The sequence below is a fragment of the Chlorocebus sabaeus genome, chromosome 15 (assembly GCF_047675955.1).
Source record: "Chlorocebus sabaeus isolate Y175 chromosome 15, mChlSab1.0.hap1, whole genome shotgun sequence".
Lineage (NCBI taxonomy): Eukaryota > Metazoa > Chordata > Mammalia > Primates > Cercopithecidae > Chlorocebus > Chlorocebus sabaeus.
In genome coordinates, this window is record NC_132918.1 from 44,375,751 (window position 1) to 44,402,358 (window position 26,608).

Below are 26,608 nucleotides of genomic sequence, written 5' to 3' on the forward strand. Positions count from 1 at the left end.
CTGTCTCAGCAGGTATGCACCAGCAGGACCTAGCAGACTCAGTAATCTCTTCATGGACCTATTGAACTTCTGTTTCTTCAACAACAAAAAATAGATGTATATATAAAGAGGGCAGGAATATGAGTCTTCTTGCAACTTCCACCCCCCAGGGTACACTGAGTGACTATAAAATTCTGGCATGTACAATATTCTTTATTCCATCCCTCCTGCCAAAAGTATTAATCATGGTGAAAGGAAGTACCTCACATCCTGGGAATTTACAATCTCTATATCACCCTTGAGTTTAAAATGCTTGTATAATATAAAAGTGGCACTAAAATTTAAATGATGTTTCAAGAAGGGATTAGTGGTACTACCAGTGTGTGATAATAACTACTTCATGTAAGAAGAAGAAAATCATCCACTACCAAAAGGCAGTAAGGAGAGGAAAGCAAGTATGCTATGTCACCTATTTATTCCCTACCTATTATTTCACTGACAAAGACGTATTAAAAACCTCATTCACAATTCTTTAGAAAAAAATCTTGAATAAAAAAATTATACAAGGCGTTGCAGATGTAAGCATGTCCTTGTTTATAATATTCCCATAGACACAGTAAAGACAACGATGATGATACCTTATTGATGGAATGTTCAAATGACTAGACTTGTATAATAATTTGAGACATCTATAAATATGTTCTATGTTCATGATTTTAGAACTGCAGATTATATTCAGAGTTCAAAATAAAATGAGTAATGCTAGTCTATCAGGGCCACCATGTGTGATTATGCTGATTGTGCACTACCCAGAGTTACCTAAGCCAAGGATAGTAGTGGAGCCATGGTCATGGTCTGTGCACCAAGCCATGGGCTCGGTGTGGGACCTGCCCAGTGGAAAGGGGCAGGGGGATACACTTCTACAAATTCATATACAGAAAAGGAGTCCCTTCTTTTTTTTTTTTTTCAAGACGGAGTCTCACACTGTCGCCCAGGCTGGTGTTCAGTGGTGCAATCTCAGCTCACTGCAACCTCCGCCTCCCAAGTTCAAGTGATTCTTCTGCCTCAGCCTCCTGAGTAGCTGGGACTACAGGTGTGTGCCACCACACCCGGCTAATTTTTGTATTTTTAGAAGAGACGGGGTTTCACTATGTTGGCCAGGATGGTCTCAAACTCCTGACCTCGTGATCCGCCCACCTCAGCCTCCCAAAGTGCTGGGATTACAGGCATGAGCCACCACACCCGGTCAAGAGACCTCTTCCTTAATTCACACACTACTGGACTGCAACTTTCTGGCCTCCAAGTAGCTCAAAGAATATTGGCATATAAACTATATAGAACCTATACTTTTTCATGTAAGAGGCAAACTATTTGTCAGACACATTATATATCATTTGTATCTTATCAGTTCTCATAAGAATCAAAGTTCCTTATTAGGAACAACACAGCGTGGACCCCAAGCTTGGTCTCCCACCTATTCTCTCCCACTCACCCTCACACCTTCACACTTCCTTTGCTTGTCAGACTCCTGAGAGGGCTTTACCCTTGATAACCTCTCCACTTGAAATGCTTCACATGAGTGCTCTGGGTTATTTCCTCACTTCGTTCAGGGGCTCAGGCATCCACTTATTAGAAAAGCCTTACTGATAAGTCTATCTAAGAAGATGCCACCTCTCTGCCAACCCTCAGACAATTAGAACTGGCAGCCCCCTTATTTTGCCTATTTTTTCTTTATTTAACTTACCTTTCCCTGTATTACCTATTTATTCCGCGGTATATTTATAGTCTGTCTCCCCAAACTGGAACCTAAGTTTCACAGAAGCAAATATTTTTACCTGTTGTGTTTTCTGTGAAATCCCCATCTCTGATAACCCTGGAGTGTTACTTGTCACTGACTCTATCATCAATTTACCTGAGTAAAGATTTTGAGGTTGTCACTTCAGGACCAGTGCAGCCACTCCACGATGCCTTCAATACTCCAGTCTCCTTGCATTTTCTTCACCTTCAGCCTCAGGGTGTGGCTTTCACTCTCATGGTCACCATACCTGATCACTGAGGCCATGTTCCAGGCAGGAGAGGTAAGAAGGAAGAGGGACGGTCAAATACACATTCCGGTTAAGTCTCACCCTACTTAAGGAGTCTTTCCATAATTTCTAAACAACAACTCATACTTGTACTCTATTGGGAACCATTGTGTAACATGATCACCCATACAAAGACAGTCAGGAAGTATAGCCAACATTTAAATCAGGTTCTCTTGGTAAGAAAGAGAGAATGAGTAATGAGGAGACAATAGATAATCTGTCACTGTCTTTACAGGCAGTGGATATGAGGTTTTCAACTAACAAAATCTGCTACTGTGAAAAAGAAGAATGATTTTCTCAAAGATTTTCCCAATCTTCAATGGTCTTTTAACTCAGTTAATGCAATTTTTATAGAAGTTTAATTCATAGAGAAGTATCCAAAATCAATAAGAAAAAGGCAAATATCCTAATTAAAAATTAGCAAGGGATACAGGACATGTCCAAAAGATGTTCAGCCTGATTCGTAATCAGGAAATGCAAACACAACAGTTCAATACCATTTTACATTCACCAGATTGACAAGAATTGAAAAGTCAGGTATTGAACTTTTGCAAAGATAAAGGAAAATGACAACTCCTGAATTGCTGGTGAGAGTGTAAATTGGTACAATTTTTGAAAGCAATTGGGTGATACCTGGCAGAACTGAACATGCTCATACCCTTCATACTAGCAATTCTGCCAGTGCCTATACAGTCTGTAGAACTTGCACAGTGAGCCTAAGGAGATAAGTATATGTATACAGACTTCATCATTGTTTGTGGTATCAGTTGGCTGACTTGGGCAGGCATATTTTTACTATATTAATAATTAACTATTAAACTCTCTCTTGTTAATTTCCTGTACCACCCAATTTATGGTTAGGACTTGGTTGTAGTGAGCAGAGAGAGAAAGGGTGCTGATGTATTACACCGTTTGATTTGGACTGGGACAAATATTTAAATACATTCAGAACTTTTTCACATATGAACCAATGTCGCGATAGGGGACAATTACAGATATTCCTTTTGAAGTCTACATATTCACCTTGCAATGGAGTTGAGAAAAAATACTCTCTCATTTTATTATGACTTTGGAAATTGCAGACCCAATATGACTTAAGTTTACTTAATCCCTATCTTTTCACAGAATGTCAGCCTTGTGGAGATAATGTAAACATTCAGAGTGAAATATATACAGTTAACTTAAAACTGGCTTCTAAGTAGAAAGCAAAACATAGTCCTAAATATCCGGACTATTAAAAAATCATTATTAATTAGCAAATATGCAAGAGTGTGTCATTATGCAATAAAAACCTACTATACATATTCATGTTTTTGTCAGTAACAAGTCACATTTTGAAAACTATTTTAAAAGCATTTTATATGATTTGAAGTAATAATTACGTTGTTGAAGTCATTTTTAAGGAAACTGATTCTCTTATTTTAGAAAAATTAAAAATAAATTCAGGAATACTCTGTGATAATTCCTGGCTGTGACCAGAGAGGGTGCATAGGAATTTCTTACTCCCCTTCTAAGAACTTCATTTTCTGGCTCTATGATTCCCAAAAGATGGGGTAATAAAAACTTGATATTCCCAAATGAACCCATCATCATGCAAATTGTTATGCATTCCTTAAATTTTGAGGGTTACTTTTCTTATATTTTTAATTTCTCATGATTTTAGAAATGGAATATGTCAACCATAACATGAGAAATCTAGTCATGTATCACTTAGTGATGGGAATTTTTTCTGAGAAATGTGTCGTGAGGCAATTTTATCATTGTGTGAACATCATAGAGTGCAATTGAACTCTATGTCCCTGCACTATTACTAAATTTCAATCATTTCCCTTATTTGATCTGCAATGACAATATCATGTGTCATATATTAAGTTTCTGTATATGCTTCATTATAATCTTATGGGACTACTGTCATATGCATTCTGTTTTTGGCTGAAACATTATGCCATGCAAAACTATATATGTGTGTATATACACATCTGTGTGTATTTGTGTGTATATGTGTGTGTGTATGTGTATGTCTGTGTGTATATATGTATATATAGAGAGTTTTATATATATATACTCATGTATGTATATAATTAAGCAATAAAGATTTCTAAGAAACTGAAGTATTTACTATATAAAGTGTTCACATATCATTTCTTCTGGCATTTATATTTGATGCAGCAAGAAATATGAAATTATTGCTAGGAAATTAATGGAAAACAATTTTGTCATATTGTGGTCACATGAATAATTTATTCAATTTTAATAAGAGGTAATATTTTTAAAAATAAATCACTGTTTTTTTTTTTAGTTCATTTCAATATTTAGCTCATTTACTTTCTAAGGGGATGTTTTATTTTCTCTTCCATTCTCCACAAATCTCTATTAAAAAATTAAGGTTTACCAGCATATCTTTAAAGAGTGGTTTATCAAAGTATCACTTTGCTCTTAATATTTATGAATAAGGCTCTTCAGTGTAAAGCGAACAGAATATACACTACCCAAGTTATAAATCATCAATGTACCACATCACACGGGAATAAATTATTTTAAAATTAGACATATTTATATGTGTATGTATATGTATATATCTACAAAAATATATGAAAACTAAACTTGTGATATTTTTATGCCATGTGGCTTTCATCCTGAAGTCAATTTAAAATCGTATATTTCAAGACATTACATAAGGATTCAGAGGCCGGTTTAAAATTACTACTTTCCCTATTCCACTCTTTCCTCTCAAAAAAGGCAATTGAAAAAATTACTTAACACTCATTACTAGTGTCAAGTAGTCATAATAAGATAAATAACAAGAATGAAGAAAATGGTTGAATTAAAATGTGACATATTGATTCAAATCTCTTGAGATTCAGTGAAGTACATATATGGCTACATTTTCATAGTTGGGTAACAAAAATTTTGGTCCCCAAAGAACTTGATATAAGATTTTCATCCAATAATTAAATGTTAAGAGCAACACATACTAAATCTTCTCAAAGAGGTAGAAGTGCTCTTGGGGCAACAATATAATTTTATAGTAATCTAATTGAGAGTTGTAGTGTCGCATGAGGGAGAACGTGTCAAAGTCAGGTTGGTTAATCTAGAAGCAAAGAGAAAATAAAAAGGTTAGGTTAAAAAACACTGTGGTTTCTGTCCTGGCTACTCCTTCTTATTCCAGCCCTTGGATATGGGGGAAGTCATACCTTAATGGGCCCTGTGAGGGGGAAGGTAGGCATTATCATGAGCATACAACTTTATGACTACTTTGCTTTACATGCAAGGTCTATAGGGCAACTTGGGAAAAATTAACTATTGAGTTTTCTGATTTATTACCACTATGCATATCCCTCTATTTAAAAAGAGAAGACGTCTTTAATTTATCTGAAAAATCTTAAATTTATCCCCATGCTTATATCTATTGTAAATGTATCAGTTTTTTACATTATAATTCGGTTTAAACTATTTCATTTCCTTGCTAAACTTACTCCTTAAATTTTACAGTTTGTGTGTTTTAGGATCTTTGTATTGTGCACATTAGGTTTGTGTGACTAACAGTTTTATTGCTTCTATTGTAAGCTTTGTACCTTTCTTCTTGCTTTATTGCATAGGCCGTGCTATCCAGGGCAATGACAAATAGACACAGGAGTTAGTGCCTCTGCCCAATTCCCAGTCTCCGAGGGAAAACTTTCCGTATTTATAACCAATTAGTATGCTATGTACTATATTTGTGTAGAAGACTTTAATTTAGAGTAATTTAAAGGCAGGAAGGCAGGAAGGCAGGAAGGAAGGGAGGGAGGGAGGGAGGGAGGAAGGAAGGAAGGAAGGAAGGAAGGAAAGAAGGAAGGAAGGAAGGAAGGAAGGAAGGAAGGAAGGAAGGAAGGAAGGAAGGAAGGAAGGAAGGAAGGAAGGAAGGGAGGGGAAAGAAGAGGAAAGGAAAGGAAGAAGTATTCAAATAGAAAGAGAGGAAGTCAAATTGTCTCTGCATGCAAGTTACATGATTGTATATTTAGAATCCCATTGTCTCAGTCCAAAATCTCCTTAAAAAGCTAATAAGCAACTTCAGCAATGTCAAGATACAAAATCAATGTGCAAAAATCACAAGCATTCCTATATACCAATAATAGAGAGCCGAATCGTGAGTGAACTCCCATTCACAATTGCTACAAGGACAATAAAATACCTAGGAATACAACTTACAAGAGATGTGAAGGACCTCTTCGAGAAGAACTACAAACCACTGTTCAAGGAAATAAAAGAGGACATTAACAAATGGAAAAACTTCCCATGCTCATGGATAGGAAGAATCAATATTGTGAGAATGACCATAGTGCCCAAAGTCATTTATAGATTCAATGCTATCTCCATCAAGCTACCATTGACTTTCTTCACAGAATTAGAAAAACTGGCTGGGCGTGGTGGCTCATACCTATAATCCTAGCACTTTGGGAGGCTGAGATGGGCAGATCACGAGTTCGGGAGATCGAGACCATCCTGGCTAACATGGTGAAACCCCGTCTCTACTAAAAATACAAAAATTAGCTGGGCACGGTGGTGGACGCCTGTAGTCCCAGCTACACAGGAGGCTGAGGCAGAAGAATGGCGTGAACCTGGGAGGTGGAGCTTGCAGTGAGTGGAGATCGCGCCACTGCACACCAGCCTAGGCGACAGAGCAAGACTCTGTCTCAAAAAAAAAAAAAAAAAAAAAAAAACTAAAAAAAAGGAGAAAAAACTACTTTAAATTTCATAGGGAACCCCCCCAAAAAAAAGCTTGTGAAGCCACCACAATCCTAAGGGAAAAAAAAGAACAAAGCCTGAGGCATCATACTGTCTGACTTCAAACTATACTACAAGGCTACAGTAACAAAAACACCATAGTACTGGTACCAAAACAGTTATATAGACCAATGGAACAGAAAAAAGGCCTCAGAATTTTGCCACACATCTACAACCCTCTGATCTTTGACAAAACTGATAAAAACAAGCAATGGGGAAAGGATTTTCTTTTCAATAAATGGTGTTGGGAAAACTGGCTACCCATATGCAGAAAACTGAAACTGCACCCCTTCCTTACACCTTATATAGAAATTAACTTAAGATGGATTAAAGACTTAAACATAAGACCTAAAATTATAAAAACTCTAGAAGAAATCCTAGCCAATACCATTCAGGACATAAGCATGGGCAAGGCTTCATGCTTAAAACACCAAAAGCAATTGCAACAAAAGCCAAAATTGACAAATGGGATCTGATTAAATTAAAGAGCTTCTGCACAGCAAAAGAAACTATCATCAGAGTGAACAGGCAACCTATGGAATGAGAGAAAATGTTTGCAATTTATCCATCTGACAAAGGGCTAATATCCAGGATCTACAAAGACTCAAACAAATTTACAAGAAAAAAAAAACAAAGAAACAAAAAAAAAAACCCTCATTAAAATGGGTGAAGGATCTGAACAGACACTTCTCAAAAGAAGACATTTATGCAGCTAACAAACATATGAAAAAAAGCTAATCATCAGTGGTCATTAGAGAAATGCAAATTGAAACCACAATGAGATACTATCTCACACCAGTTAGAAGGGTTATCACTAAAAAGTCAGGAAACAACAGATGCTGGAGAGGATGTGGAGAAATAGGAATGCTTTTACACTTGGTGGGAGTGTAAATTAGTTCAATGATTGTGGAAGACAGTGTGTCAATTCCTCAAGGATCTAGAACCAGAAATACCATTTAACCCAGCAATCCCATTACTGGGTATACACTTAAAGGATTATGCATTATTCTACTATAAAGACACATGCACACGTATGTTTATTGCAGCAGTGTTCACAATAGCAAAGACTTGGAGCCAACCCAAATGCCCATCAATGATAGACTGGATAAAGAAAATGTGGCATATATACACCATGGAATACTATACAGCCATAGAAAAGGATGAGTTCATGTTCTTTGCAGGGACACGAATGAAGCTGGAAGCCATCATCCTCAGCAAACTAACACGGGAACAGAAAATCAAACACCACATGTTCTCACTTGTAAGTGGTTGTTGAACAATGAGAACACAGGGACACAGGGAGGGGAACATCACACACTGGGGCCTGTTGGGGGTTGGGGGGCTAGGGGAGGGATAGCATTAGGAGAAATACTTAATGTAGATGACACGTTGATGGGTGCAGCAAACCACCATCCCGCATGTATACCTATGTAACAAACCTGCGCGTTCTGCACGTGTATCCCAGAACTCAAAGTATAATTAAAAAAAGATTTAATAATTTGAAACAGGTACCGTCTATTCTGGATTTCACTGACCAATTAGAAAAGATGCCAGTCGTCTGTAACTGCTAAAAATATATGAATACATCCCATCTGAATCACTTGCTTATTAAATATTATATTTTAGGATAACTAACTCCAAACAAAATATAGAATAAACATATCATTTAGTAAAAATATAATTTAAATATGATATGTGTATTGTATTAACAAATACAGTGTTGTGGTTCCCAAGGAAGGTGAGGAAGAAGACTATGTCTTTCTCCTGCCTACTCTCATTCCCCTCCAGGCGCTCTAAGTCAACATTGACTGCATATTTAGTTTCGAAAAGCATATTCAAATTATCGGGCTATGTTTACTAGCATGCAGTTTGCATTGAGCTAATTTATTAATTGGCAGAACAATAAGCTTGATTATAAAGTCACTTAAGGTAAGGTTGCATTCTATTTTTTTTTTTCTGAGTTTATAGAATTTATATGCTTCTGTCAAGCCAACCAGCCTGTTGCACTCTCCACAATCAAAATTAAAAATAAATGTGTACCTTGTTATTATTGAAAATTATCTTTCCATTGATTTGGGGACTAATTTGTGAAAAGTCCAGACAACATTGATTAAGGGTATGAGATTTTCATTTTTATCTAAAAGAAATCTGAATTTAAAGTTTCAATAAACTCTGACGCTAACTAATATTCTTCCTTCACTAAAGAGAGGAATAATGCCTAACCTGAAAGTTTACAAGGGAAATTCTATATTCCATTCTGTCCACTGTCTTTTATTGGATCTCCAGGTTCTCTCTGAATCAACCTTGTACTCTACCTTCGAGGAAGCATATAGTTTTCACAGAAGACAGGAAAACAAATGAGTCTGTGTTTTTAAGGGTGCAGCAATAGAAACAAATCTGTCCTGAGGTAAATATCCCTTATCCTTTTCTGTGATGTGCTTTTCTGTGGTTTGTCTATACTTGCCTTTTACAGCCATAATGTGATTATATTAGTGTGTGAATGCCTGAGCAAAGAGCCAAGGGTAGCAGCAGCCTGCATTAGGCCCAAGATCTACAACCAAACGAGCAAGGACCAATTTAGAGTTCTAGCTGTAGTAAAAGAAGCTGATTACTTTTTTTCTATCTAATATATTTCCTCCTCTGTTGCTAATAGTATCCAGTTCTGCTCCCCCACCCCACCCCCTGCCCCACTCCACCCCTAAGGAACTGCCCCTTCCCCATATCAATCTTTGTATTTTGGGTGAACTTTATCTCACCTTTGACTGTAGGCATATGTATGCTGCTTAGGCTGGGCTAATCAGAAAACCAAATTTCCCTTGCCTTAAAACTGATCCGGTGATAAGCAAATGATCCTCATTCACCTACAAAAGAAGAACTGAGGTTGTTATGAAATGTTGGAAGAGAGTTTCAGCTTACTATTTTGATGGACACGAATTTACTGGAAGTGGATGGAGCATAAGTTTGAAATTATTGAAAACTATTTTATAGAACTTGTAAAGACAACTCAGAGGAGAAATGAACAAATTAATTAAGACAGAAGGGTGGTAGTGGTTTAGTTGAATACCTAAGTCATGCCAAATAAAGCCATCTAAAGTGGAACTTTTCTAATATACAAACATTTCTTCTTTAAAAATATTAGATCAGTGTGAATGGCAATTTATTTGCTTTTAAACTTAAAAGTTACTAAAGAGCTTAAGAGGTAAAAGATAATTCCCAAATATATGCCCAGTTCAACTTGACTAAAAGTGTTTTTTTGTGTTTGTTTGTTTGTTAACCTAGTACTTTCATAGATTGGGGGATATTTTAACTATTCCTCACTCTGTGCTAATTTATAATGAATCCAATGTGTCTTTGGCTCAGATTATTTACATAAATATTCTGGAATTTTTAGATTATAATAGACAAAAATTCTGACTCTTCTAAAGCGTTTCTAGATTGATAAACATAGTATTCATTGTTTCATACAAAGGCAGTGAATTTCAATCCTTGCTCTATAAAATGTCTCTTTTCCATTTCCTTCAGAATGGCTATTTTCTTCCGATTATATTCTTGATCTCTGCTCTTTCAGTTTTCATTGTGGCGTACATTTTCTGCCTCTCTGCCTCAATGGCAGGAGTATGTTAACTCGTATAGATTGTCTACCTCAACTTAGTTACAGGTAGCAACTGTGAAAAGCTCCCTCCCTTGGAGTCAGAGGTCTAGATGCAAATTAGATTCTGGTCTTTACTTAACTTTATATGAAAGATGGAAGATGGAAGTAAAATGGAGGTTATACTTTTGCTGTTCTTGCAGTTGGCAAGCAGGGTAGTGTAAACATGAATAGATATTTACAAACAGTGGGAGTGGCCTGACTTTGCATTGAGTATCTAATAGTGAGTTCTGAGTGTATGAAAGAAAGTTCTAGTAGTGTCTTCAGTAGAAACAGCAGCAGCTTCCTAATCGCTGAAATACAGGGGAGATATCTGATATTTGATCCCTTAGTCCTTTCAACAAATTTATAAGCACTTGCTTCTCTGTATTAAATATCTCTGCTTGAAATACTTACAGTGGTTTTTATTTTCCACCTTCTTGTGTGAATGATATATGGAATCATAGTTTCTGGTCTTTTGGAGGGTAGGTTGGAAGATGAGAAAATATATTTTTGTTAAATGTGATCTGAAAAAAAAAATAAGTTGCCATATTGTGAAATTATTGACATTTTATTTTTTTCTGAATTAAACATCCTTTCTTTCTGTAAATATATATAAACTCTCTATGTCTATAATCTAAAAATATGTGAAGATTACAGGCATACCTCAGAGATATTGCAGGTTTTGTTTCAGATCATCACAACAAAGTGAGTATCACAATAAAGCAAGTCACATTTTTTTGTTTCCCCAGTGCATATAAAGGTTGTGTTTACACTACTATACTGTAGTCTATTAAGTGTGCAATAGCATGATGTCTAAAAAATTGTATATACCTTAATTTAAAAGTACTTTATTACTAAAAATGATAAAAAATCACCTGAGCTTTCAGCGAGTCATAATCTTTTTGCTGGTAAAAAGTTTTGTTTCAATGTCGATGGCCGCTGACTGATCAAGGTTGTGGTTGCTGAAGGTTGAGGTAGCTGTGGCAATTTCTTGAAATGAGAAAACAATGATTTCTCTGTGTCATATGATGGTGTTTGATTGCATTTTACCCACAAAACTTCTTCTCAAATTGGAGTCAATCCTCTCAAACCCTGTTGCTGCTTCTTCAACTATATTTATGTATTATCATAAATCCTTTGTTGTCATTTCAATAATGTTCACAGCATAATCACTAGTAGTAGTTTCCATCTCAATAAACTATTTTCTTTGCTCATCCACAAGCAGCAGCTCCTCAGGTGTTAAAGTTTAATATAAGATTGCAGCAATTCAGTCATATCCTGAGGCTCCACTTCTAGTTCTCTTGCTATTCCACATCTGCAATTACTTTCTTCACTGAAATCTTGAACCTCTCAAAATCACCCGTGAAAGCTGGAATTAACTTTTTCCAAACTTCTATTAAAGTTATTTTCATCTCCTCCCATGAATCATGAGTTTTCTTAATGGCATCTAGAATGGTACATTTTTCCAGATAGTTTTAAATTTACTTCTCTTAGGTCCATTAGAGGAATCACTGTCTGTAGCAGCTATAGCCTTACAAAACATATTTCTTAAATAATAAGACTTGAAAGTCGAAATGACTCTTTGATCCATGGACTGCAGAATGTATTTGTGTTAGCAGGCATGGGACAAATATTAATCTCCCTGTACATCTCCATCAGAGCTCTTGGGTTGCTAGATACATTGCCAGTGAACAGTAATCTTTTATCCTGAGCAGTAGTTCTCAAAAGTAAATTTAAAACATTTAGTAAACCATGCTCTAAAAAGATGTGCTCTCATTTAGGCTTAGCTGTCCCATTTAGAGAGCACAGGCAGAGTAGATTTAGTGTACTTCCTCAGGGTCCTAGGATTCTTAAACTTTTTTTTTTTTTTTTTTGAGTCTCGCTCTGCCGCCCAGGCTGGAGTGCAGTGGCCGGACCTCAGCTCACTGCAAGCTCCGCCTCCCGGGTTTACGCCATTCTCCTGCCTCAGCCTCCCGAGTAGCTGGGACTACGGGCGCCCACCACCTCGCCCGGCTAGGTTTTTGTATTTTTTAGTAGAGACGGGGTTTCACTGTGTTAGCCAGGATGGTCTTGATCTCCTGACCTCGTGATCCGCCCATCTCGGCCTCCCAAAGTGCTGGGATTACAGGCTTGAGCCACCGCGCCCGGCCCGGATTCTTAAACTTTTAAATGGGCTTTGGCTTTCATTTAAAGTCACCAGCTGCATTAGCCCTTAATGCATTTGCCTGTCCTTTGGAGCTTTGAAGCCAGACATTGATTTCTCTTCTTTAGCTATTAAAGTCCTAGATGCCATCTTCTTCCAATATAAGGCTGTTTCAGATACTTTGAAAATCTATTATTTAGTGTAGCCACCTTCATCAATTAGCTAGATCTTCTGGATGACTCACTATACTGTCTACACCAGCACTTGCAGCTTCACCATGCACTTTTATGTTATGGAGATGGCTTCTTTCCTTAAACTTCGTGAACCAACCCCTGCTGCCTTCAAAATTTCGTCTGTAGCTTCCTCAGCTTTCTCACCCTTCATGAAATTGAAGAGAGTTAGGACTTTGCTCTGGATTAGGCTTGGTTTTAAAGGAATATTGCAGCTGGTTTGACTATTTAGACCACTCAAACTTTCTCCATATCAGAAATAAGGCTATTTCACTTTCTTATCAATTTTGTGTTGATTGAAGTAGCACTTTTAATTTCCTTCAAGAACTTTTCCTTTGCATTCACAACTTGACTAACCATTTGACACAAGAGCCCTAGTTTTGGGTGTATCTCAAATTTTGACGTGCCTTCCTCACTAAGCTTAACCATTTCTAGCTTTGGTTGAAAGTGAGAGATGTGTGACTCTTCCTTTCACTTGAACAGTTACAGGCCATTGTAGTGTTATTAATTGATATATTTTTAGTATTGTTGTGTCTCAAGAAATAGGGAAGTCTAAGGAGAGAAGTCTCAGGTGTGTCTCAGGAAATAGGGAAGCAGCTATTTGGTGAGAAGTCAGAACACACACAACATTTATTAAATTTTCCATCTTATATAGGTGCAATTTCTGGCACCTGCAATTACAATGGTAACATCAAAGGTCAGTGATCACAGATCCTCAGAACAGATGTGATGTAATAATAATGAAAAAGTTGGATATAGTGCAAGGATTACCAAAATGTGACACAGAGATGCAAAAGGAGCACATGCTGTTGGAACAATGGTGCTGACAGAGTTACTCAAGACAATGTTGCTATAAATCTTCAATTTGTAAGAAACACATCTGTGAAGTGCAGTAAAGTGAAGTGCTGTAAAATTAGGTGTGTTTCTGTATCTATCTGTGAATATTATAATAGTGTGGTAATGCTATAATAAAACAATAAATGGATTTATTTTCTTTGCAAAATTCAGAATCACTTATTGAGATATAGTTTCAATTGTAAGCAATGTTATTACTGGAATTCAATCAGATCAGTTATCCTATGTATTATTCTTTATTTCATTTGTTTTTGAAATATATTTAGGGCCAGGCACAGTGGCTCATTCCTGTAATCCCTTGGGAGGCTGAGATGGGCAGATCGCTTGAGCCCAGGAGTTTGAGATCAACCTGGGCAACATGGCAAAACCCCATCTCTACAAAAAAATTTTAAAAATTACCCAGGTGTGGTTGTATATGCCTGTAGTCTCAGTTACTTGGGAGGCTGAGGTGGGAGAATCACTTGAATCTGAGAGGTTGAAGCAGTGAGCTGTGATGATCTGGCCACTGCACTTCAGCCTGGGTGACAGAGCAATACCCTGTTTTTTTTTGTTTTTTTTTTGTTTTTTTTTTTTTTTTTTTAAAAAAAAAAGAAAAACAGGAAGAAATAAAAGAAAAAAGAAATAAAGAGAAATTCATTTAGTCTGAAAAATGGATGAAGTCAAAAGTACCAAAAGTAATAAATTTTCAATTAAATATCAGAGCACAATAGATATGTAGATGTTTCCACAAATAATTCCTGTAACACTTGGACTTCTGACCTATGGATAACACTATATCCTAATGGGAGGGAATATGTTTTATTTGCTTTATATCCTCCAGTGCTTAAAATTATTTGACAACAAGCGTGCTATAGTGGGCCAAATGATGACTCTTCAAAAGACATCCAGTTCCTAATCTCTGGAATTTATTAATGTTACCCATGTGCCAAAAAAACTTTGCAGATGTCGTTAAGGTCAAGATCTTAAAACGGAGAAATGTTCCTTACATTAGTTTGCTAAGACTTCTGTGACGAAGTACCACAAATGGTGTGGTGTCAATAACAGAAATGTATTGTCTCACAGTTCTGGAGGTTAGAGATCTGAGATCAAGATGTCAACTGGGTTGGTCCCTTCTGAGTACTGTGAGGGAGAATCTGCTCCACGCCTCTGCCTTAGATTCCGGGTGATTTGCTGGCAACCTTTGGCATTCCTTGACATATAGAAGCATCACCCAGTTGTTGCCTTCATTTCAAATGACGTTCCTCCCATGTGTGTGTTCTTTGTGTCCAAATTTCCCCTTCTTATAAGGATATCAGTCATATTGGACTAGGGCCCAACCTAACGATCTTATCTCAATGAACTACACATGCAACAAGCAACTCAATTTCCATCTAAGGTCACATTCTGAGATATTTGGAGATAGGACTTCAAAATATGCATTTTGAGGAGATAAAAATTCAGGCCTAACATTCCTGGACAATCCGAGTGAGCAATAAATATAATAAAGGTTCTTCTGAGAGGAAAGCAATAAGGTCAGATACAATGGGTGATGTGATGATGGAAGCAAGAAATTAGAGTGCTGTGATGAAGAAGTTATGGCACCAGGGAATGTAGGAGACTTCCGGAAGCTAGTAAAGGCAAGGAAAATTATAATCTCCTAGAGCCTCCAGAAAGAAATGTAGCTTTGTCAATACCTTGACCTTTGCCCAGTAAAAGTAATTTCAGATTTCTGGCCTCCAGATCTGTAAGAGAAATTATTTGTGTTGTTTTGAGCCACTAAATTTGTTACAGTAGCAATAAAAACTGCTATGATCAATGAATTTTTTGAAATTTTTTTATTGATGATTGATAATCTAAAAATGTATTTTAGTTGGTTGAACGTGGACATTAATGTAGCCACCTTAGTGAACCCCATGGGCTATACATCTAATATATTTTATTTTTCTCTAAGTAAATTCCTATACTTTCAATATAATTTACTCCTATCTGTTTATCCCAAGACTACAAATCTGTCTATTCTAATATGAATTTGCTTGTTTTACAGCTATTCAAAGGTTTTTACTATTTAGAAGTCCCATGTATCTTGAATTTTATTTCTTTCTTTGCTATTGTATATGTATTTCATAAAACAAATTGTCTCTTGATTACAGCTTTATATTATTTATACGGAAACATGTGGTATTACTTATGTCAATTCTGTTATTTAAAATATGTATTTTTTAAAAATTTAGAGTTTAGGAGTGGAAATAGGAATATGGGTTCAAGGATCCTGATAAATAGATTAGTTTTATCTACTTTATTTTTATGGTTAAAAAATATGAGTTGCGGAAAACTTATTTCATTGATCACGTGGTTACTAACTGTGGAAATTAAATACAGGCACCTTTAATTTTAAATATTTTCTTCGTAAATGCCATTCCATTTTATTATAATTGATAACACTGTCTTCTTGTGCCTTTTATAATATTATTTACTCTAATATAATATATATAAAAACTTTTGCTTTTCCATATTTTATTTTTTAAAAGTCATTTTATTTTCTAATTGATAAAGCAATCTTTCTTCAATAATTTTTCAAAATGCTTTATTATAGCAAAAATAAAGTAGTGTAAAGACTGTGGTTGGGTTCTAGTGTTAAATAGATCAGAATTCAATCCCTAGTTCAATCATTTATAAGCTGTATGACCCTTAGAAAGTTAACACTTCTGTGTTTCTGTTATTCTATCTGTAAAAAAGAGAGAATAATAATATTTGCCTAATACATTTGCTGTGAAGTTTCAAACGCTAGCTGTTTTTAAGATTTAGAATGCCTGAAATCTACATTAGAATATAATAGGATCTAAAGAAATTGCAGCCAATGTTACCACTGTTGGAATCATTCCACATGACACAGATCTTTTTAATGTGTATCAGCAAGTTCTCCTTCTTTTATGTAACACTCAAGGTTTCAACTTCTGTTCATTCTATTCTTTAGAGATTTATTGAATGATTTAGAAAATAAACCTAGTATAATTTTATCATCGCTTCACTGTTCACTTGATTGGGGAAAGATTAAGGGTAGAGATAGCTCAGAGATATGAATCAGAAAAAAATAAGATGGTAGATATTATCAAACCTTATGTGAATTTTTATTAAATGTACATTGACTAACCACTTTATATTAGTTCATTCTTTCATTGCTATAAAGAAACACCAGAGTCTAGGTAATTTATTTTTTTAAAAAAGAGGTTTAATTGCCTCCAGGTTCTGTAGGTTGTACAGGAAGGATGGCAGCAGCTGCTTCTAGGACACCTCATGGAGCTTATACTCATAGAGAAAGGCAAAGTGGAAGCAGGCCAATTTACATGGTGGCAGCAGGAGCAAGAAGGTGGGCTGCTATAAACTTTTAAACAACCAAAACTTGCAAGAACTTACTCACTATCCCAAGGACAATATAAAGGGGACGGTGCTAAAGCATTCATGAGAAACTACCCCCATGATTGAATCACCTCCCACCAGGCCCAACCTCCAACACTGAGGTTTACAATTGATAATGAGATGTGAGTGTGGACACCAATCCAACCCATAGCACACTTCAATTTAGAAACAGAGATGCTAGCACAATTACAAATGCACAATTAAATGTTGATTATACAAAGCATCTTAAATTTTAGGATGCTACATTTGTTTAAGTGAAAAGATGGAAAATACGTGTGTGTGTGTCTGTGTGTACATGTGTTTGAGTGTGTGTGTATTTTCCATACTTTCTACATATATATACATATCACTCAAACACTACCCAAAAGGTAACTGGTGTGGTTATATAAATATCAAACAAAGTAGATTTTTAAGGTAAGAAGAATCATGAGAGACAGAGATATTTTATAATGACAAAAAGGTTGATTTCAACTGGAAGAAAAACAACCCTATAGCTGAGTCAACCTAAATACCTTTGAAGTGTATTTAAAAAATCAACTAAATTCTATGAAGATGTGGGGAAAGTCACAATTACAGTTGAAGATTTTTAAAAAGTTTTATAGAGTAATCAAAATACAATTGATGTCACAAAGAGCATATATTTAAATTATACAATTTGATAAATTTTAAAACATGTATACAGTCATTAAACTATAAGCACAAAGAAGACAATAAACTTATCCAGCAGTTAACTCCCCCATGTTTTGTCATGTCCCAATTCAATCCCTCTTCCTCACTTCTCCTTGCCTTCCTTATCTCCAGACAACCACTAATTAATCTACTTTCGTTTATGAAAGATTAGTTTTCATTCTCTAGAAAATAATATTTTATGAATGAAATTATGTGGTTTGTACTCATTCATTGTTAGACTTTTATTTAGCATAATTATTTTGAATTTTTTTATATTGTAATTATCAGTAATCTATTTTTATTGTTGAACAGCATTTTATTGATTTAGCATATCAAACTATTTGTATCCATTGATTGTTGATAGGCATTTGGATTGTTTCTACTTTATGGCTATTAATAAATAAGATTGTTATGAACATACATGTACAAATCTTTGAGTGCACTCAAGCATTCATTTATCTTGAAACGCCTAGGAGTGAAATGATTGGGTCATATGCTTAGTGTACGATTAACTTTTTAAGAAACTGCCAAACTGATTTCTAAAGTGATTGTATCATGTTATGTTCCTACCAGCAGTGCATGGGAAGTTCTGGCATTAAATATCTGCACAAACACTATATTTTAATTCCAATGGCTATGTAAACGTATCAGATTGTAGTTCAAATTTTCATTTCCTTAAGGATTAATGATGTTGAGTACCTTTTCATACGCTTATTCTCACTCAGTATATCATCTCTGATGAGGTGTCTATTCATGTCTTTTGCCCATGGGATCAGTTTCACTGACTTCATACAATAACTTGGAAAGTATTCTATCTTATTCAATTTTCTGGAAGACTATCTCTAATGTTGTTATTATTTTTCCTTAAATGCTTGGTAGAATTTACCAGTAAAGCCATCTAGGAGTAGAGTTTCTTTTATGAGAATGTGTTTTTAACAAGCCCATAATTAATATATATGGACAATTGTCGTTATCTGTTTCTTTTGGAGTAAGTGTTGGAGCATTGTGTCTTTCTGAGAATGTAACCATTTCATTTGTACTGTCAAATTTATTGACAAAATTTTTAAAATAATATTTGCATGTTATCTTTTAAATATCTGTAGAATTCCTGATATTGGAAAATTTTGTCTTCATTCCTTTTCCCAATAAATCTGGCTAGAGTCTAATTTTATTCACATTCTCAAATAACCAGATTTTAATTTTTCTAAAGTTTCTCTATCAGTTTTTATTTTCTTTTTAATTGTTTATGGTCTTATAATTATTATTTCCCTCTGTTTACTTTGCATTTTATTTCCTCTTCTTGTTTTTAGTTTGTTAAGGTAGATTCTGAGGTCATTGATTTGAGATTTTTTAGTGTGATAAATTTTTATTGAATATTGTTGTAAAACTGGGATAGACCATTTTTGATCATATTTATAAATCCTTTTATAATTACTGAACTTATTTCACTAATGTTTTATTGAGAATTTTTGAATCTGTGTTCATGAGGAATATTGGTTTATTGTTTCCTTGCCATGTCTTTCCTTTTACTAACAGGTTAATGATAGTCTGTTAAAATGAGTTGGGAAATATAACCTCCTCTTCCGTTTTCTGAAAATTTTTGTGTAGAATTGATATTATTTATTTCATTAATGTTTGGTAGAATTCAAAATGCAGCCTTCAGGGCATGCAATTTTCACTTTGTTAAGATTATTTAACTAGGCCCTCAATCTCATTAACTGATACAGAGTTACTCAGTTTTATCTATTTCTTCTTTTCTGAGCTTTGCTACTTTATGTCTTTTAACTAATTTGTTTGTATAAAGTTATGAATAATATTCTCATATTATCCTTTAATATCTATAGGATTTAAATGTGTTTCCCTTTTTTACCCCTAACAATGATAATTTTGTCTTCTTTTTCTCTTGGTCAGTCTGGCTAGCTATTAATCAATTTTATTGATCACTTCAGAGAGTCAGCTTCAGATTTTATTGAGTTTTCTCAGTTTTTCTCGTTTTCTGTTTCACTGATTTTTGCTACTATCTTCATGATATCCTCTTTTCCTCTTGCTTTGAGCTTAATTTGCCCTTCTGTAACTGCTTTTGGAGGATGCTGAATTAACTGATTTAAGACCTTTTTTAATGTTCTAACATGATTTCTCTGAATTATCCTCTAAGGCTACTTTGTGAGAGTTTCCTGCCCTTCCCCAGTAATAGCACTACACATCTGCTTTATGTCTGTGCAGTGCAGGATTCTGTGCCCACCTCTGGGGCAGGTGGCTTCTGCCTTTACTGCTCTTTCAGTGGCAGTGTGCCTTTGCCTGGGCTGGTGGCAGGAGGGATTGTTGTTTGTTACTGTGGTCAACACTTTGGCAGATGAGTATTCCTGTTTCTCGGGTAAATGCAGTCAGCTTTTGCTTTTAAGATTCCCTCAGCTGCAGTTTACCCTTACCTGAAACGGGGGTGAGAGTGTTTTCTTTACTTCCCCAAGGGGCAGACAGCTTTTGTTTTTACCCCTCCCTCGGAAGTCATGGATCTTTTACTGAACCCTGGTTGGAAGAGTGTTTCCTTCCTCTCTCTAGACAGTTAAAGGCTTTGGCTTCCTAAGAGAGCAGGTTCTAGGAAATAGATGGTGTTTCATGCCTTTGCCCTAAAAAGGAGGACTTTCTAAAGTCTCCTGCCGTGCCCCCATGAACACATGGTTGAGAGCCACAGAAAAGTGATTTGAATGAGTGCAAACTACACTTTCGGGCTCCCAGAGATTCTAAAGTGTCATACTATCCTAACTTTAGCTATATGTATGTGTTATATCATTACCATTTCTTTTTACTGGCATATGGTGGCCATCACCTTCTCCAATGCTCTACCTATGGCAAAACAGTTTGTGTCCTGTATCTCCTCAGAAGAGTTTATTACCCTCTGGAATTCAGTTTATCTGGATGCCTTTTGACCTGGGCTCTTTTATTGGCTAAAAAGCAGTTATAATTTTGGAGATTACCTGGATTTTTCTGTTCATATGGGAGTAATATTCTCTTTCCTAACTTCATTTATGCATAATATTTATTTTAAAAATCTGGAAATAAATTTAAAGAAATAAAATATGACCAGGCATGGTGGCTTGTGCCTGTAATTTCAACACTTTGGGAGGCTGAGGTGGGTGGTTCAATTGGGGTCAAGAGTTTGAGAACAGTCTGGGCAACATGGTGAAACCCCATCTCTACAAAATAGCCTGGTGTGGTGGTGTGCACCTGTAATCCCAGCTGCTTGGAAGACTGAGATAGGTGGGTCACTTGAACCCAGGAGACACAATTTGCAGTGACCTGAAATGGTGTCACTACACTCCAGCCTGGGTGACAGAGCAAGATTCAGTCTAAACAACAACAACAACAACAACAACAAAAATGGATTAAAATATAAGCCAATGACTTTCCTGAAAAGGAATATAATGATTCAAAGCAAAATATTATCAAAATTATGAAGCAATGTATAAGAAGACTACCAAAATAAGTTGAGTTATTCCAGGAAATTTTTTTAGAAATAGAGCATTGCTATGTTAATCCAGGCTAATATTAAATTCCTGACCTCAAGCAATATGCCTGCTTTAGCCTCCTGAGTCACTGGGATTATATCTTGAACCATCACACCAGGCAAGATTGGTTTAAAATTTAAAAACCATCCAATATACCTCCCCATAATAGCAAAATAAGGTACAAAATTATATAATAGTTTAAGTAGATCCAGAAATAGTGTTTGGTAAAATTCAATACCTGTTTATGATAAAAAAGATTATTTCTGAGTAAGCTTTAAATTATTCTAAATTAAAGTCTTCTACACAAATATAGTACATAGCATACTAATTGGTTATAAATACGGAAAGTTTTCCCTTGGAGACTGGGAATTGGGCAGAGGCACTAACTCCTGTGTCTATTTGTCATTGCCCTGGATAGCACGGCCTATGCAATAAAGCAAGAAGAAAGGTACAAAGCTTACAATAGAAGCAATAAAACTGTTAGTCACACAAACCTAATGTGCACAATACAAAGATCCTAAAACACACAAACTGTAAAATTTAAGGAGTAAGTTTAGCAAGGAAATGAAATAGTTTAAACCGAATTATAATGTAAAAAACTGATACATTTACAATAGATATAAGCATGGGGATAAATTTAAGATTTTTCAGATAAATTAAAGACGTCTTCTCTTTTTAAATAGAGGGATATGCATAGTGGTAATAAATCAGAAAACTCAATAGTTAATTTTTCCCAAGTTGCCCTATAGACCTTGCATGTAAAGCAAAGTAGTCATAAAGTTGTATGCTCATGATAGTGCCCGGTTTCAGTTGATCCTCCCACCTCAGCCTTCCAAGTAGCTGCAACTACATACATGAGCCACCATGCCCAGCTAGTTTTTGTATTTTTATTTCTTTATTTCTTTTTAGTAGAGACAAGGTTTTGCCATGTTACCCAGGCTAGTCTCCAACTCCTGAATGCATGCAATCTGCCTGCCTCAGCCTCCCAAAGTGGAGGATTACAGGTGTGAGCCACTGCACTCGGCATATATATATACACACACACACACACACATACACACACACACACACATACACATAAGTTGTTGACTCAGTTTTCTACTTGTAAATATTTGTGGCGGATACATTCAAATAGTCACACACAGACACATACATGTACATAGGCAAATTATTATTTGTAGGAGGAAAAACATGAAAATAACCCAGTGCCAAAACATGGGCACTAGTTAAATAATTTATGATACATCAGCATAATATTTGATTAGGTTGCCAAGAGATAAAACAGGTAATCTTACATGAAGCTTCAATAAAAGTAATCAAAATAAATTCTTAAGTAGAAATAAAACAAGAGGACCAAGGAAAAGTATTGCATCATTCGTTTCAGTAGAAATATATTTGTAGAAAAAAGCACTAAACTGTTAACAATGATCACCTCTAAGAAATTCAATTTTTTACTTTATTCATGCCCATATCTTCTGACTTTTATATTTATTTTTAAAATTGCATGTAACTTTCAATTTTTAAAAAGTGTTTATTTTTATAAAGAATGGGTGTTTTCGTAACACACTCATCTGACATCTATACAGATTTCATTTTCACACAGATTAACTAACTTGGACAAGTTATTTATTATCTTCAAGCTTCAGATTTGGTATCTCTAAACTGAGGATAATAACTGCTTCTTCAGAGTGTGGGTGAGGATGATACATAATAATGCATGTAAAGTTTTCATTCTGGTGCCTGAAACACATATTCAATAAATTGTATCTGCTATTATAGTATTATTACCAATGCTATAATACTACTATAAAATAACATTGTTATTTCAAGCATTGTTATAAATAAATATATGAAGAAAGTTACCCAAATTATAATTGCAATTAGGATTTTGACAAAACAAACAGCTCTATTACTGAATAATTTCTTAGCTAAGCTTATTTATTTCTAATGAGTTTTCTCTGTATTTTCAACAAATTTATGGAAGAGTTTATAAAAGTCTTTTTTAAATGTATAATAACTGACCATTACCTGAGAATTGAGATTATGCAGGTTAGTAAATTGAATAATGCTTAGTGCAAATGTTTTTACTTCCCAACCTCCTGAAATTGCCTAAATTTGCTATAGAGAAATACAATTCACTGGAAAATGGTCAATTCTGTTTTATTTTTGAATCAATCAATCTAGCAGTGTCTACTAGCTATATGAACACACAAAACAACAAATCAAGATTCCCTTTCAATGTCTGCATCTAAAATACTGCTCCATACTAAAATTACTTAAGATAATTCCTAAGAAAAACTTTTTACATTTTTGTTCACTTGATTTTTGTGTTTCTTGCTCTCATTTATTGAGGGAAAAATCTTTTCAGAAAATGATCACTCTTATAATGCAAGTATACCTTAACCAGGTTTTTTTATAGAAACTTTAATTCTCAAAACTCTTTCACTTTAACTTTGAAATTTAAGACAAGGGAGTTTGGAAAAATGTATCGCCTTAGTTTTAAACATTGCCTCCCTGTTAGAAGAGACAGGCCTTTTAATCAGTCTGTATCCCTCTATGCTGCTAAAATACCTGTGAATTTCAAGTGCAATATAATTGGCATTATAAAAAAAATGATCTAGCAAAGTGTTGTTGAACAGTAAAGGACACAGAGATATTATGTCCCCTTGTTACTATGAATAGAACTACCCAGACACCAATTAACATCTCATTGCTATGATTACTTGTTATTGTTCTTGTTCTTCTAATCAAACTTACACCTTGCTCGTTCATATTTTGATTTCAAAAAGTTATTCTAAGAAAAGATTAAATTTATCATAAATACAAGTAAATGTGAAGCATACAAAGATAATTAAGTTTACAACCACTATGTTTACAATACTATGAAAAGAAAAAATTAAATTGCTTTGATGCAAGGAAAATATTTTAAGAAACGTTTGTTGAATAAGCATGAAAGAATTTTTTAAAATGTTTTTTACACAGTTGACATTTTTACATATATTTTTATTATATCATAGTATTTTTATATACAATGTATGTAGTGTCTAGTATTTTACATAGTATTTTTACATATGATAATAATGTGCATTTTCTTTAATTTTTATAAATCTGACTACTATCTCCATAATGCATTAGTGATATTTGTTGTAGTAGGTGAGAGGGTAAATGTGTATTTACTAAGCATGTAAATAGAGACCGCACATTTATTAAAGCTTATAATGTAAAGATAAGATATATATATATATATATGTATATAACTGTGACAAAGAAATTTGAAATTAAGCAAAGTAAGACTATTTGGGAAATAAAGATACACTTAAAGTTTTGGTGACAAACTCAGGGTAATTAAATAAGTTTTTGACATTTGTGACACTATCACAGTTTAATCCAAGGAATTATGTCTTTCTCAGTATGACTCTCTTAAACCTTGGGTTCTTAGACACTCAGTACACAATATTTTCTACACAAGTGATTCAATTATTATGAAAATAGGATTTGAATTTGGAAAGTATCTATGACAATTTATTAATTAGTTTTAAGTCCTTTACAAGGAAGAAGAGTGTTGAGCTGGGTTTGGAACCAGGAATAATTTTTTTTTTGTTCACCAGCTGACAGGTTTACAAAATTCATCTTAGCGTCTTTGCTGGCATCCCCATGATGACTTTCTGTAGTGGAGCAGGGTTTACATCGACTCTGGGGTATTAGCACATGATGAAGGTAATCTGTTTCCTTAGCTGAAGCTCACAAACAAAGCAGTTAAATCCCCATTACAAATGGCTATATTGGGACTCATTACACTTTTCATAGGCCTGGATATTTTTGTTTCCTAGTCACTAAAACATTTATATAGGGCAATGAAATGTTCACAGAACCTGAGCAAATTCTTTTAACGAAGAATGAGATACATTGCTTTGAAAGATAATTTTATTTTTTCCAAAAGTAAGAATATAATTTAAGGACCAATGAATTAATGGAGCAATAAAAAATAAACACTGCCTTCACCCAGTCTGTTATTGAAAACGGGGTAGAAACATTGTCTTGAAATGATGCTTATTTTGCCAAAGATTTCATTTACTTATTTAACAAACCTTGATTGAATTTCTACCATGTGCCTGGCTCTGTGTGAGAAGCCACAATAAGAAAGTGAATACATGATACCATCCTCTGAATTTAGTCCAGCTAAAGAGAAAGCTCTGTAAATACTTTCAAAAGATAATGTGATACATTATATAAAAAATAAGTAACCGGAGTAAGTTGATTTTGTGTTGGTTAACAAACACAAAATCTCATTGTGGTTTTGATTTGCATTTCCTGAATGGTTAGTAATTTTGAGCATTAATTTTTCATATTGTTGGCTATTTGTGTATCTTCTTTTGAGAAATGTCTAATCAAGTCCTTGGCAACGTTTTAACAGGATGATGATGATGATGATGATTGCTGTTGAGTTGTTTGAGTTCCTTGTATGTTCTCGACCTTACAAGACATTCAATTCTGAATAGTTTGTGAATATTTTCTCCCATTCTACAGGTTGTCTTCATTTGTTGATTATTTTTTTTGCAGAGACCTTTTAGTTTAATATAATCTCATTTGTCTACTTTTGTTTTTGTTGACTGTGCTTTGGAAGTCTCAGTCATAAAATTCTAGCCTAGACCAATGTCCTAAAGCTTTTCCCTTATGTTTTGTAGTTTTATAGTCTGGGCACTTACATTTAAATGGCTAATACATTTTGAGTTGATTTATGAACACGATGCTATACAGGAGTCTAGTTTCATTTTTCTGCATACAGATATCTAATTTTCCCAGCACTATTTATTGAAGAAAGTGTCCTTTCCCCATGTATGTTGTCAAAAATCAAATCGCTGTAAATACATGGATTTATTTCTGAGTTTTTAAAAATAATGTTCCATTGGTCTAGTTGTCTGCTTTCATACCAATTTTATAATTTTTTTTGTTACTATAGCTTTGTCATATATTTTGAAGACAAAAGGTAGTGTAATGTCTCCAGCTTTGTTCTTTTTACTCAATATTGCTTTGAATATGAAGGGTCTTTTGTAGTTCCTTATGAATTTTAAGAAATATTAAAAATAGCAAAAGCTGGAAAGGATATAGGGAAAAGAGAATTCTTATACATTGTTGATGGGAATATAAATTAGTACAGCCACTATGGAAAAAAATATATAAAAGTTTCTCAGAAAACGGAAAGTAAAACTACATATGAGCCAGCAACCCCACTACTGGCCTTTTATCCAAAGGAAAGACAATTAGTATATCAAAGAAATATCGGCATCGCCAGGTTTATTGCAGCACTATGCACAGTAACTAGGATATGGAATCAATCTAAGTATTCATGA